This window comes from Stenella coeruleoalba (genome assembly GCF_951394435.1).
Source record: "Stenella coeruleoalba genome assembly, chromosome: 10".
In the NCBI taxonomy this organism is placed as follows: Eukaryota; Metazoa; Chordata; class Mammalia; order Artiodactyla; family Delphinidae; genus Stenella; species Stenella coeruleoalba.
The window spans coordinates 28,722,905-28,738,300 of record NC_137156.1 but is presented as its reverse complement, the minus strand read 5'-3'; the positions used below and the strand labels follow the sequence as shown (position 1 = coordinate 28,738,300).

At 46.0% G+C, this 15,396-nt stretch overlaps 1 protein-coding gene and 1 pseudogene across 5 annotated transcripts in view; one reads left to right on the top strand and one right to left on the bottom strand.

The window, feature by feature from the left end:
* Nucleotides 1-15,163, top strand: part of CENPQ (centromere protein Q) — a 184,494-nt gene extending 169,331 nt beyond the window's left edge. For 2 of the 4 annotated variants that reach the window (XR_013830025.1, XR_013830026.1), the window contains one exon: nucleotides 13,791-15,163. The gene's annotated coding sequence lies outside the window, so the exon portion shown is untranslated. Of the gene's footprint in view, nucleotides 1-2,210; nucleotides 2,267-13,790 lie in introns of those variants that run through there. The other 2 variants (XR_013830024.1, XR_013830027.1) reach the window with 2 other exon arrangements.
* Nucleotides 6,381-12,464, bottom strand: LOC307192405 (ADP-ribosylation factor-like protein 6-interacting protein 6; annotated as a pseudogene). The gene is made up of 3 exons: nucleotides 12,411-12,464; nucleotides 11,672-12,152; nucleotides 6,381-6,513 (listed from the first exon to the last, which is right to left on the bottom strand). The product of its transcript is annotated as an ADP-ribosylation factor-like protein 6-interacting protein 6 (transcript).
* Nucleotides 15,164-15,396: the final 233 nt, after the last annotated feature.

Below are 15,396 nucleotides of genomic sequence, written 5' to 3'. Positions count from 1 at the left end.
CTCTGCTATAGAGTATCCCTTGTTCCAAACAGTTGTGAGTGAATTGAGAGTATGGAGAAAAAAAGAAAGGTCAGAGTTTGATCTTTAGCCCTCAGTGACATGTAGGACAATGTTTTGGGTACTAAAGTGAATAAATTAAAAGAAACTAACATATCTTTCGTGCCTATTCTGTTCTGAGCACTAAGATAGTTTCTTTATATATAGCACATTATTTGATCCTCAATAACAAAACCAAAACATATAAACACACTTCCTCATTTCTTAATTGAGACAATGAAGTTCAAAGAAATTATATTTGACCAAAGTTAAATACACTAATAAATGGTAGTGCCACAATTTTAACCCATGTTTCTATGAATGTAAAATCTATGCTCTCTGACTGCTTTTATGGCAGTGCTCACTCTTCCCAATCTTGGCTATTATATAATCCCAGTCCTCTAAGGCAAATAAGTCCACTTCTCCTAGGGATGTTCAAGATACTTAGGGTGTATTTGTCTTTGGGAGAAGAGGTGGGTATAGAAGTTAACTATGTAGACTGTCACCTCTTGTGGTTCCTGGGCAGTAGGAAACCTAATTTAAACAACCCCTCATCAGGGTGCTTACCCGAGCTTATTCTACAAGAAGTTGGATCTCACCAAGAGAGACGTAGTAAAATTCCCCAAACCCCAAGGATATAAGAAAAATTTAATGTCAGAGACGGCAAGAGAGTGAGCAAAATAATTTTTTTCTACAAATACTAAGAATTGTTTGAACCTCAGAATTTTCACTGGCAACTTTGGATAACAGGAAACATTGAAGCAATATATTCAATCTGTATGTTATTAAGTTTAGAGCACCATCCTTTCAAAGAGCAAAAATTTACAAGTCATAACTCTGCTTTCAGAAAAAAAAAACCCACAACCCTCTGGTTTGTGGCACTGCCTAATTTCTGTATTATAAATATTCCTACATGGCCAATTTCAAGGTACCAACATGAAATTGCTGACTGCAAAGTTGAAAGATACATGCACGTTGTCTTTTTTTTTTATAAATACCCAGCGCTTTTTTTTTTTTAGATGTTGGGGATAGGAGTTTTCGTAATTTATTTATTTATTTCTGCTGTGTTGGGTCTTCGTTTCAGTGCGAGGGCTTTCTCTAGTTGTGGCAAGTGGGGGCCACTCTTCATCGCGGTGCACGGGCCTCTCACTATCGCGGCCTCTCTTGTTGCAGAGCACAAGCTCCAGACGCGCAGGCTCAGTAGTTGTGGCTCACGGGCCTAGTTGCTCCGTGGCATGTGGGATCTTCCCAGACCAGGGCTCGAACCCGTGTCCCCTGCATTAGCAGGCAGATTCTCAACCACTGCGCCACCAGGGAAGCCCTGCACGTTGTCTTTGATGAGCCCACTGCAAGTTCTCATTTGCATATGTCAGGGTTATATGGATATTTAATATAGGTACATGCATATTTTTATGTGTGTGCATAGAAAAAGAAGGTCTGGAAGTATATGAAAAAATTATTTTATCAGTTTGCTCTGGAGAGAAGAGTGGGTTTAAGATATGTCTGATAAAAGAGAACTTTCCTATTTTATTCTGTATATTTTTGTATCTTTCTAAAACATTTTATTAACATGTATACACAAAAAGTACATATATAATAGATTTATACAGTTCAGTTTTCACAAACTGAACACACCTATATAGCCACTTACCCAGATCCAGAAACAACGTTATCAACACTACTCATATCTCTGCCAAGCATTATTCCTCAACACCCCAGGAGTAACCACATTCTGATTTCTAACAACATAGATCAGCTTTGCCTGCTTTTGAAATTTATATAACTGGTACAGCATATATTATTCTAGTTAACCCAAATATTCAGTGATGTAGACATTACACCTACGAGCATTGTATTTAGGTTTAAGTATGAATACAGCCATGTCCCTAGGGAGAAATGGCTTGGTGATTTTAAACTGCCAATCAGTATGATGAGTTCTTTTTAAGACCTTATGAGAGGGCAAGAAATACGTAGCTGTGGAAATACGTTGATTACAGACTGATGTTCAGCTATGTTACCTGGGGCCTGAATCAGCACTGCTTCAGACCAGTGCACAAGAAAGGATATAGGGAAGAAAGCACAAGAGTGAGGGAGAGAGGGAGAGATTCCAATTACTTCCCTACAGGACAGATGGCAGATTCAGTCCCCTGAGGGCTCAAGGAAAACTCTTGCAGGAGGTGGCTATACCTGGTGCTCAGCTTTCTAAGACAGCACAAGAAGCAGAGATGTAAAGAGGGAAAATGACAGCCTGACTTGGAAGAAGAATAGGAGAGTTCTGGTTCCATGGGTAAATCTCATATCTTTCTGAGATTCCTTTTTTTTTTTTAACATCTTTATTGGAGTATAATTGCTTTACAGTGGTGTGTTATTTTCTGCTTTATAACAAAGTGAATCAGTTATACATATGTTCCCATATGTCTTCCCTCTTGCGTCTCCCTCCGTCCCACCCTCCCTATCCCACCCCTCTAGGTGGTCACAAAGCACCGAGCTGATCTCCCTGTGCTATGTGGCTGCTTCCCACTAGCTAGCTATTTTACCTTTGGTAGTGTATATATGACCATGCCACTCTCTCACTTTGTCACAGCTTACCCTTCCCCCTCCCCATATCCTCAAGCCCATTCTCTATTAGGTCTGTGTCTTTATTCCCATCTTACCCTAGGTTCTTCATGACTTTTTTTTTCCCCTTAAATTCCACATATATGTGTTAGCATATGGTATTTGTTTTTCTCTTTCTGACTTACTTCACTCTGTATGACAGACTCTAGGTCCATTCACCTCACTACAAATAACTCAATTTCGTTTCTTTTTATGGCTGAGTAATATTCCATTGTATACATATGCCACATCTTCTTTATCCATTCATCTGTTGATGGACACTTCGGTTGCTTCCATGTCCTGGCTATTGTAAATAGAGCTGCAATGAACATATTGGTACATGACTCCTTTTGAATTATGGTTTACATATTTCCGTGCAGTCTTGGTTGTGACTATGAGCTAGTGATATGTCCACAGATATACCCATAATCTGGTAAAGTTCTAATTATTTCTATTGAATCCATACTTCACTTATAATGAAAAGTGAGTACATGAAAACGTTGGAAATCTTAAAGAGGAGGTATTGCAATTCTTGGAATCTCAATGAGAATGCACATGATAATATAAAATAATTGTTTTGATTGTGTCATCATGATTTTTCACAATTTTTGTCTAGAGAGGAAATTCTAATGACTCTCTGTAGACTTAGCCACAGTCCACGAGTGATACTGAGGTACGGGAAAGCTGGTAACTACAACTTCTTTCTAATTTGACCCATGTTGGTAGTATTGGAACCTAAGGTTGAGTCATAGAATTGCTTTAGAAGAGATTCTGAAATGATGGGTTAAAAATGATGTCTTTTCTATCAAAATGGATGAAATTTGTTGGTTGAAGGAAAAATATATTCTAGAAATGTCACCCTTCCTTCTACAATTCTCCTCCCCAACCCAAATATAGAAAGGGTGATATCTCTCACAAATATCTGTACCAGACCATTGCAGAGCCAATTTTTCAAAATTTGGTATAAGTGTATAGCTTAACATACTTATTAGGAGTTTCCCAACTAGAGACATTTTATAAAGCAAAGATAAATGCCTATACAATGCTTTTTTTGGTTAAGATTATAACTTTATGATGAATATTGCAGGGAGTTTATTAATTTATTCAGTGACCACTTAATAGCCAAATATGGAGGAATAGTAAAATGATTTAGACATGATTTCTATCCCAAAGAAGTGTGCAGTTTTGTGTCAGAGAATAACACATAAGGAAATAACTCTGAAAGTAATTATTTTTCTAGTCCAAAATGATGTACGGACATGTTGGTAGGGTAGCACATAGGTGGCAGTGTATAGCTATGCTTCAAAATAAATACATATGCTATAGAAATTTACTAAGGTTTTGTACACTGGAGTTTTAGTTACTCAAGATTTTCTGAGGGTCCCATAAATGTAATGAATTTTTAATCATCAAGTATTTTTTTTAAAGATTTCTCATGTGGGTGTACTATTTTTGATGCTACAATGAGAAAATTTCCATTTTAGGATGCAGGACATAATCAGAAGTATTTTTCCATGCTATAACGATAGAGACTATAAACCACGCATTATTTCATCTAGAAAGCTGTGAAAACTGGCTTAACAGTGTTTTATTGTATATTGTGGAATAAACAAATCCAAAGATGGGGAAGTAGAAAAGCCCTCATAAAAGAAATAACAATCATCATGTGGTCTGAAGAATGAGGAATTCTATGGACTAAAAATAACAAAGAATATTTTAAAAAATATAACTCAGCAAGCACAGTTTTGGATCTATGAATGTCACCAGATGTGAGGTGTTGATGTTAATATTAGGAAGACTAGACCACTGTGAAACTGGACAGGATAAATATTCTCTACAAATGAGAAATCAGCATGCATAAGAATGAGAGTGACTTTAGAAATTTTCTTTTCTAAAGATAAGCCTGGTGAAGTTGTGCAGTGACACTTTTGTAGGAAACTATTGATATTAAGGCAAGAAGAAGCAAACAACAATTACAATATAGCAAATCAGGGATAACAAATGCCACAAATTCTGTACTGCTGGCCAAACGAAACAAAGAGAAAAGGGGCTCCAGAAAATTCACCTTGGCATTTAGAACATGTGAATATCCATGGTTCAAACGTGAAAACAAAGGAGTATGATAAATCCAGAGTCTGTCTGGATTCTGAAATCAGAAACCAAAATTGTCAGTAAGGGGAGAAAAATTGTTCTAAAGTTCTAGGACATGAAAACTACAGTTCAGTAGTAATTTTAGAAAACGGGTAAGTGTTGATTGTTAATTACCAAAACTCACGCAAGGTGATTTTAGAAATAGCAAAAAAGGAAGCCCAAACCTGAACTACAGCTCTGGTAGGAACTGTGAGGGAAGTAGGCTGAAGTTGTGATTTGGGATCATCCTTTGGGTTTGGGTTAAGATTAGTATTCATGACTTCGTTATGAAGTCACTTTATTTATTTACTGAAACATTATTAAATCACTTACTTAGTAACAACAATCAGGATAACAGGAACACGCTGCAGATACTCATTTCCCATTTGGCCTGAATAAGCATTGTGTTTTTGCTACACAGTGCTATCCTAATGTAGGTTTTTCCGTGGCCAGGGAAAACAGTATTTAAAATAGTCCATCTTTCTAAAATTGAAGTGACTGTTCTAAACAGGTATTTAGAAAGGAAGTGGGAACAGTTAAGGCTTAATTACTATGAAAAAACAAAACAGCACAATTACAAAAGAACATTTAAATAGGAAAATAAGGAAACTATACATTAAAAAATTATACATGTACACACTGTATCAAAATACCTTTTCTATTTTGGTAACCAAATTTTGGAGATTAAAAACAAACTAGTTCAAGCATTTCTAAACATAAAAACTTCAGGTTTATATTTATTAAAAACAAGATAATATCAGTTTTGTTGAAGTAATCATATATACACCATGATAAATATCTGGAATTGTGAAAATGGAAATAGTGAATAGCTTTAAATTTCCTGAATATTTTCATGGCTTAAACTTTTTTCAGTTTTTTTTTTTTTAAATAAGTTTACTTAGTTTTAAACTCAGGCCAGTGTGCTTTTCTTAAAAGACAAAATACTTATTAAAAATGGTAAGTATTAAGGTTTGCACGAGCTAAAAAAAATTTACATTTGCCTAGATGTAACAACTTAAAAACATACAAATTCAAGATATAGTAGGAAAATATGTAAAACAACACATAAAGAACCATAGCCCATTAAAAAATATAAATGCACCTTCTATATATCGAAAACTAAATATTCTGATTTAACAGTAGCTTCTGTAAAATGTCTAAGTAGTAGGCATTGCTTGCTTTCCTAATATAATGAATAAATAAGAACTATTTCTATCGCAAACAGTACTATCAGTATTTCTTAGCAAAACCTGTAGTATATACATATACATGGAAAGGCAGGCATTGATACAGGATGTTCTGCATCCAAGTTTAAGAGTTTGAGTTCCATTAAAATGTTTTCTACAACTTATAAGGACAGTGCACACAAAAGTAAAAAGATGAGGTAAACATCTTACAATTTTAAGCATTACTTGAAACTTAATACTTAGATATTCCCAATGCCTAGGCTCTAGAACGATGCTTAGGAGGTCCTCCATAGTGATGATGATATGACACGTATCTGAACCACATAATGAGCAGCAGGTTTCTTGGTCTTCTGAGTAGGCAATGATGATCTTCCCTGTAATTACAAAGCAATCGTGATTAAGTTTTGTCAAGAATATTGCTTCTGTGTGGGTTTACAGGAGGCACCGAGCTACAGTAAGAGCAGTTACAATGCCGTTCAAAATTGCCATATATAGCTCACGTGGAAAGAATGTCCAGTCAGTTTCTTGAACCTGGCAGGTGAAAGAGGAGTAGGAGGAAACATTCCTGGTTCATGTAAGGAACGGCACCAAAAACGGAGGAGAGCTTAAACAAGCTTTATTTGGGAACGCTCCCGGGCAAGGTTCACTGGTCCGAGAGAAAGGGGCCAGAGAAGTCGCGCCCGGGTGCAGGCACGAACAAAATTTCTAGGGGCGGACGCAGGGGAGGTGCTTGCTGTGTGAAGCAGCCCTTTTTTGGTAATCTCTCGGGTGTTGTGGCAATGTCAGGTGTCGGTTGCATCAGCCTCAGAGCCGTTGGTTCCGCCCCTCGGGAAGCGGGAAGACCGGGGCCGAGTGGTGTGGCAATGTCAGGTGTCGGTTGCATCAGCCACTTTGGCAGGGGTTCCGTCTGGCTCCCTGGGCCCTTCCCCGGACCTGCTGGCCTTACATCCTGACTTCTTTGGTGTAATGGGGCGACGTTTGGTCTCTGGCTACCTCCTGCTGTACGGGGGCGCCGAAAGGGAGTCGGGCGGCCAGCGGTCCGGAGGTTAGGGGAGGACGGCCGCGGGGGGCTCTGTGGGTAGTAGGTATATGGGTGGAGGAGCATCTGATTTACCGCCACCCGAGAGGCTTCTTGTATGCAGCTGCGGAGAAACCTGAGGAAACGGGGCAAGCATGAATAGGATGCAGATAAGGATTAAGGGGCCTAGGATTGGTGTCAGCCAGGTATAGAGGGTGGACCGCCACCAGTCGGGGATGGGGGAGGTGGATTGTCGCTGCCTGCGTTGGAGTTCTTCTTTTAAGCGCCGGAGAGCATCCACATTGTCTTCAACGACCCCTGTCTCGCTGATGTAGTAGCAGCACTCTTCCTGTAGGAAGAGGCAGGTACCTCCTTTGTCGGCTGTCAGAAGGTCCAGGGCGCGTCGATTTTGGAGGGCAACTCGGGCTACTGAGGTGATCTGGTGCTGGAGGGAGGTGATGGAGGCGGCAGAGGCCTCGATGGCTAGCTGGAGTTTCTGTTCTAGGTCGCGGGATGTTGAGACACTGTGTGTTAGGGCTCCTCCCCCGATGCCCGCAGCGACGAGAGAGGAGGCGAGGGAAATGCCTGCGACCATAGGGAGAAAGATGGCCCTTTTTTGTCGGCCAAAAAGTTGTGTGGTAAGTGAGAGAAATTCGGCTTGGCCACATAATGTGAGTTGTGGAACAAGGGTGACGGGGATACATGGGAAGGGGGAGGAAGAGTTGACCTCTTTTGTAAGGGAGCCATTACACCAAAAGAACAAGCCTGGTGGGGCCCCCATTAGCGTAGTTACGGGGAGAGATGAGTTGCAAGGGAGTGCATCATTCGTTAAGTTTGGGCGGCTGCCATAGCAAATTGTGAGGTTCTTTTTTTCTAAATCTCTGAGGGTGAGAAAGGCCCGTTGAACAGTGGAGGGAGAAGTAAGGGGTCCTTGGGGGGTTTCTTTAGCAGCCAAATATAGGGGTTTAGCAAGAAGAGCAAAGTTAGGTATCCAGTGTCGGACAAATCCTATCAGGCCCAGAAAGGAGAGAATCTGGTCAGCTGTCTCTGGAGGTTGGAGGTCGTGGATGACCTGGGTGCGGTCGGCTGTCAGGCTGTTTGTTGTGGGGGTAAGGTGGATTCCCAGGTAGGTTACCGAGGGTGTAGACAGTTGGGCCTTGGCTGGAGAGACCCGATAGCCGCGAGAGCCGAGATAATTGAGGTGGTCAGCAGTGTGCTGTTTTGAGAGGCTGAGAGATGGGCTACAGAGGAGGAGGTCATCCACGTATTGGAGGACTATACTGGGGGTGAGAGGGCAGGAAGCGAGGTCCCGCGCCAGAGCCTGGCCAAAGAGGTGGGGGCTATCGTGGAAGCCCTGGGGAAGAACCGTCCAGGTAAGCTGGCGGGAAGCCTGGGTATCCGGATCTGTCCAGGTGAAAGCAAAAAGGAAGTACGAATCAGGGTGTAGGGGGATAGAAAAGAAGGCGTCTTTGAGATCGAGGACCGTAAAATGGGTGGTGGATGGGGGGATATGGGAGAGCAAAGTGTATGGGTTTGGCACGACTGGGTGGAGGGGAATTATCGCCTCATTGATCAGTCAGAGGTCCTGGACCAGGCGGTAATCTCCTGAGGCCTTGCGGACAGGCAGGATGGGGGTGTTGCAGGGAGAGTCCGTGGGGATGAGAAGCCCCTGGTCTAAGAGTCTGGTGATAATAGGTTGTAAGCCCCTTAGATGAGTTTCAGAGATGGGGAATTGGGGCCTGGATGGAAACTTGGAGGGGTCTTTAAGACGGATTAGGACAGGGGGGTGGTGTGTCACTATTATGGGTCTCCATGTATCCCAGACCTGGGGGTCTATCCGGTTGGGGGAAATGGGAGGAGGAAGAGAGGAGGGAGAGGGCTCCGCTGCCAGACCGAGGAGGGGGAGCAGGAGTTGAGAGGAGGGGGCCTTGGGATCAAGTCTGGCCAGTTGGAGAGAGGCCCCTAATTGGAAGAGAACATCACGACCTGGCAGAGGAACCGGGCAGGACGGTATGACTAAGAAAGAATGAGTAAAAGGGAGCCTCTCGATGTAACATGAGAGGGGGCCGGTCTGGAGCGGGAAGGACGGCTTACCGTCGATGCCCATAACCGAGATCTGGGAAGGAAAAACTGGCCCGGAATATGTAGGCAAGACCGAATAGGTAGCCCCCGTGTCCACCAAGAATGAGATGGACTTACCCGCTACCTCTAGCGTTACCCTGGGCTCGGCGAGGGTGATGGGGGTCTTCGAGTCCGGGTGTTGTCAGTCGTCAGCCAGTCCCAGGAGTTCGAGTGGTGGAGCCGTCGGGTCGGTCCGCCCTCCACGTGGAGGCGCTGAGGGAGGGCCGGCCATAGGGCAGTCACTTTTCCAATGGCCTGTTAGCCCGCAGCCAGGGCAGGGCTTGGAAGGAGGCCGGGGATTGGGACATTGGCGAGCCCAGTGCCCTCTTTTCCGCACTTGAAGCAGGCCCCTGGTGGGGTTGCCTGCAGCAGGTCCCATGGATGTTGCCCATGGGAGATGGCGGCCGCAGGGCGGCTACGAGGGCTTGGGTCTGGAGGGCCACCTTTTGGTGCATCCGAGCCTGTCGGCTGGATTCTGCCAAATCCTCACGGGCATTGTAGACTTTAAAGGCCATTTTTACCAGGTCTCGGATGGGAGTCTGGGGGCCGTCCTCTGCCCGCTTAAGTTTTTTCCTGATATCAGGGGCTGACTGGGTGATAAAGTGGGTGGCCAAGACCGTTGCGCCTGCCGGGGTGTCAGGGTCCAAGCGCGTGTATAGAGTAAGGGCCTCTGTAAGGCGGTTGAGAAAAACGGCTGGATTTTCACTGGGCTCTTGGGTTATCTCTTTTAGCTTTTCGAAGTTGACAATCTTGCGGGAGGCAGCCTGCATACCAGCCAAGAGGCATTGGATCATTAGATCGCGTTTGCGGCGACCGTCTTGGCCGTCCTGATAACTCCAGCCCGGATCGGTGCCAGGAACGGCAGTGGCTCCGACGGGCACAGAGTTATCAGTGAGGTGGACCTGATCTGCGTGGTTTCGGGCAGCAGTTTGAATTCTTTCCCTCGCGTCGGGGGTCAGAGTAGAAGATAGGACCACAAAGATGTCGTGCCAGGTTAGATCGTAAGCTTGAGAGAGGTAGCGAAATTCTTTGATGTAGCGGGAGGAGCTGGCAGAAAAGGAGCCTAATAGCTTTTCTATTTGAGAGAGATCTTGGAGGGAAAAGGGAACATGAACTCTAATCCTTCCGCTCTGGCCACCTCTCTTAAGGGACAGAGAAGGTTTGGGTCCTGGGAGTCGTGGCGGTGAGAGCGGGTGTGTGAGCTGACTGGCGAGGAGAGGGGTGATGAGAGAGAGACGGAGGGAGAAGAAGCGGGGGAAGGGGGGGCCAAGGGGGAGGTTGCCGGGGGGAAGCGGGGGAGTGGTGGGGGGCGCTGGGGTGGGCTCAGGAGGGAGAGGGGCCGGTCCAGGGTAGGGTGGGGGTTGGAGAGGAGCTCTGGAGGGGGAAGAGGCGAGAGATTCGGGTGGGTCGGTGAGTGGAGAGGGGTCATCATCAAAGGAAATTAGGGGCTTGGATGTAGGAGATGTCTGTTAGGCAAGAAGGATCTGGGAAGTGGAACAATCGACGCAGAGGGAAGGGCGGGAGCGTAAATACCAGAAGGCCTGGACGTAGGGGACCTCGGACCATTTACCCGTCCTGCGGCAGTAGTTATCTATCGCAGAGAATGTTGAAATCGAAAATCCATTCAGGAGGCCATTTAGATTAATTGTCTAGAGGGTACTGTGGCCAGGCCTCGGTGGAATAGAATAGGAGCCGCCTGCGGCGGAGGTCTTGAGAAAAGCCGAGTTTTGTAAAGTTGGCCAGGAGACACCCCAGGAGTGTCTTAGGATCTGGTTTGGATTCTGAAGTCCCCACGACCTCCGTCTGTCCCCGGGTGAACAGAGAAAGAGAGAGACGTCTCTGGTCTCAATCTCTGGCCACGGCGGATCGGAGAGCAGTCAGGCTGTGGGGACGTCTCCACAATCGCCCGAGGCTCGGAGGGAAGACGGAGGAGTCCCTGACGCGGCCGCGGTTAAGGACAAGGAGTCCGGTGGGTAGGGACCCCGGGGGTCGAGGGGAACGAAGGAGGGACTTACCCTGCTTCTGCCGGATCGGGTGGGTGAGCGGAGGTCCCCGGTCGGGAGGGGTGGCCCCGCGGTAATCTGTGGGGCTGGGTACCCTTCCCGGGCTTCGGCACCAAATGTAAGGAATGGCACCAAAAACGGAGGAGAGCTTAAACAAGCTTTATTTGGGAACGCTCCCGGGCGAGGTTCACTGGTCCGAGAGAAAGGGGCCCAAGAAGTCGCACCCGGGTGCAGGCACGAACAAAATTTCTAGGGGCGGACGCAGGGGAGGTGCTTGCTGCGTGAAGCAGCCCTTTCTTGGTAATCTCTCGGGTGTTGTGGCAATGTCGGGTGTCGGTTGCATCAGCCTCAGAGCCGTTGGTTCCGCCCCTCGGGAAGCGGGAAGACCGGGGCCGAGTGGTGTGGCAATGTCAGGTGTTGGTTGCATCAGCCACTTTGGCGGGGGTTCTGTCTGGCTCCCTGGGCCCTTCCCCGGACCTGCTGGCCTTACAGTTCAAAAGAATCAAAATAAGTCACTGTCCAAGAAAAGCTGCAGCAGGAGATTCCAGCAGTTAGGGATATTATAAGTAGAGTCCAGAATCCTAACAGTCCAGTGTGTACATCATCTTCGTTCTTCAAATTTTTGGCATGTAACTCTTTTACGATCAGGTAGGTGATGGCGAGAAGGAAGGCGAGGAGGATGGCAAACAGCAGCGAGCAGAGAACTGAGAGGACCTGGACCGGCCAGCGCCGGGCTTGGGCTCTGCCGCCCGCATCCGCCGAGAAAATGCCATTGCGTTTATCGGGCAGGGTGGGAGACCCGTCCCCATCTGGCCGGAGTAGCGAGTCCTTTCTAGGTTCCGATGACGCCCCGGCCGAGAACTCCGCCCGCAGGTCACAGGCCACTCAGTTGCATACCTCCTCCTCGTCGACTTCACCCTCACCCCAACTGTCTCCGTGACTCGGGCCGGGGTGAAGGTGGCAGCCCCCCACTGCCCCACCCCCTACGGGGTGAGGCTGTCTAAGCTCGGGAAGCTGGGACACAGTTGTCTTCCCTTCCCCGGGGAAAGTTGGTGGAGTTTTCTGAAGTCACTTTAAATGAACTTTCCGCACAAAGTTGAGTTTGACAGTCAACCTCCAATATGATACTTGAATAGCTTTCTAGAATCTTAAATCACCGAGGAACATTAGAAACCTAGTGTGAGCAAGCTAGGCTTTTACCTGGTGGAGAGAAGGAGGGACTACTGCACTATCCATTGGTACTTCTGTGCTATTTTCTCTTAATTTTCACATAACATCAACCCCAACTCCCGTAGATTCTGCCACCCATGTGCAGCTAACATCCATCCAGTTCCTCTCATATCCATTGCAGGAATCTGCTCTAAGTAACGTCATCTCTCATTTGTAATTCTCCAACAGCCTCTGGATTTATCTAGAAGTACATACCCTTGATCTTCCCACACAGTAGTCACAAAGATCCCTTTTGCTTAGATTCCTGTACTTCTTTCTCTTAGAGTAAATTCTCATACATTTCCCTTAACCATTCATGGCCTTGGCTCACCCAGGCTTCCACCTTCATATTGTTTCTATACTACTCTTCCTTTCCTCGGCAACCACATTGCATTTTTTCTGTTTCTTGTACTGTGTCTTTGCTCTTTTCCACCTCAGGACTTTACACATTTACCTACTACATTTACCAGAAACATCCATAATAATTTTCCTTCTCAACCTGCCCGCCTTTTCAACTATACGGTAACATCCTACTTATCTTTTCCTCATTCCTCTGATCCTAGTTTAAATGCCATTTTCTTAATGCAGTCTTTCTGGAATCCCTTACTTCAAAGTAAATTTAGAAGCTAGATTTCTTCTATTTTAGCACATGTCATACTAATAAATATGTATTTAATAGTTACAACATTTATAGAAACTGTATTTCCCGCCATTCAGCATCACACCCCTAGTGCTTAGCCCATAGTGACTGACTTGACTCCCACTGAGCCTTTCTGTGACTTGAGTAGGGACTAGCCTGAAAGGCAAACATCACTGTGGGTACGTGCCATGGAAATGGGACAGGCAAGGGCTAACCATGAGGGCTTGAGCAAGTCTGTGTTGGCAAGAATTGAAATAACAGTTTCAAGTAGTATGTTTTTTTTTGAACTTTTTGTTTTATATTGGAGTATAGTTGATGATTAACAATGTTGTGTTAGTTTCAGGTGTACAGCAAAGTGTTGTTTTAGCTATACATATACATGTCACTATTCTTTTTCAAATTCTTTTCCCAATTAGGTTGTTACAAAATATTGAGCAGAGTTCCCTATGTTATACAGCAGGTCCTTGTCTGTTATTCATTTTTAAATATAGCAGTGTGTACACGTCAATCCCAAGTATTTATGAACTGGAATGAATGTACTTACAGATGGAGATGATAAAGAAGTAGTCCTGTCCTTTAGGTGATGCTAACAATGATCATAAACAAACAAACAATATAGGAGAAGTCAGTTTATGGGGGTGAGAACGAGAGAAGGAGGAATGATGCTGATGGTGTTGAGTTTAAGGAATCTACGGAATTTTCATCATAAGAGATATCCAATAGGCGTAGTTGCATCTTGAGCTGAAGAAATAAGTGAAGATTAGAGAGTTGGGATTCATTTCGTGTGATTGGAATAGTGCTTGTAAAATATGTTTACTCAGGAGAGTATTTTTATTTTATTTTTTTTGCAGTACGCGGGCCTCTCACTGTTGTGGCCTCTCCCACGTGGAGCACAGGCTCCGGATGCGCAGGCTCAGTGGCCGTGGCTCACGGGCCTAGCCGCTCCGCGGCACATGGGATCTTCCCGGACCGGGGCACGAACCCGTGTCCCTTGCATCGGCAGGCGGACTCTCAACCACTGCACCACCAGGGAAGCCCTAAACAGTTAAATTTTTTGACTTTAGGTTTTAAAAATGGGAAAATCAGTTCATGTTGTTTAAATTACTCTCTTGCTTTTATCTTTAGGACTCTCTTTGATGGGAAGAATGAAGAGAACCCTAGCAGGCACTGGGTTAAGAGGGATTCTTTGAACACACACAGATATGAGGCTCTCAGGGAAGAAGAGGTTGCTCTACTAGTGATGCTATGCATGACCAGCCTTAGACACACTTTGAAGAAGGGTGAGATTGCTTAGCATTTCTTTGTGTTTTCTTAGAGTCCCCTCCTTTACAAAGCACTCAAGTCTCCATTATCACAACATGTACCAACTAACAAACAAAATCATCCATATCATGTATAGAAGACTTGCTGTTTCACCTCTTCAAGAAATGACTGCATTTTTAAATGGGTCACTGAAGGAGGGAGACTCACAAAGTAAAAGCGATGGTGAATTGCCAAGCATTCACAAAGAAGGTATGTGGAGGGACGGGAAGATGGCGGAAGAGTAAGACGTGGAGATCACCTTCCTCCCCACAGATACACCAGAAATACATCTACACGTGGAACAGCTCCTACAGAGCACCTACTGAAGGCTGGCAAAAGACCTCGGACCTCCCAAAAGGCAAGAAACTCCCCACGTACTTGGGTAGGGCAAAAGAAAAAAAAAAAAAAAGAAAAAACAGAGACAAAAGAATAGGGACGGCACCTGCACCAGTGGGAGGGAGCTGTGAAGGAGGAAAAGTTTCCACACACTAGGAAGCCCCTTCACGGGCGGAGACTGCGGGAGGCGGGGGGGGCTTCGAAGCCGCGGAGGAGAGCACAGCAACAGGGGTGCGGAGGGCAAAGCAGAGAGATTCCCGCACAGAATATCGGTGCCGACTGGCACTCACCAACCCGAGAGGCTTGTCTGCTCCCCCGCCGGGGCGGGCGGGGCTGCGAGCTGAGGCTCGGGTTTCGGTTTCGGACGGAGCGCAGGGAGAGGACTGGGGTTGGCGGCTTGAGCATAGCCTGAAGGGGTTGGTGCACCACGACTAGCTGGGAGGGAGTCCGGGAAAAAGTCTGCACCTGCCAAAGAGGCAAGAGACTTTTTCTTCCCTCTTTGTTTCCTGGTGCGCGAGGAGAGGGGTTTAAGAGCGCTGCTTAAAGGAACTTCAGAGACGGGCGCGAGCTGCGGCTAAAAGCGCGGACCCCAGAGACGGGCGGGAGACGCTAAGGCTGCTGCTGCCGCCACCAAGGGGCCTGTGTGCGAGCACAGGTCACTCTCCACACCCTTCTTCCACGGAACCTGTGCAGCCCGCCACTGCCAGGTTCCCGGGATCCAGGGACAACTTCCCCGGGAGAACGCACGGCGGGCCTCAGGCTGGTGCAAAGTCTCGTAGGCCTTTGCCGCCGCAGGCCCGCCCCGCACTCCGTGCCCCT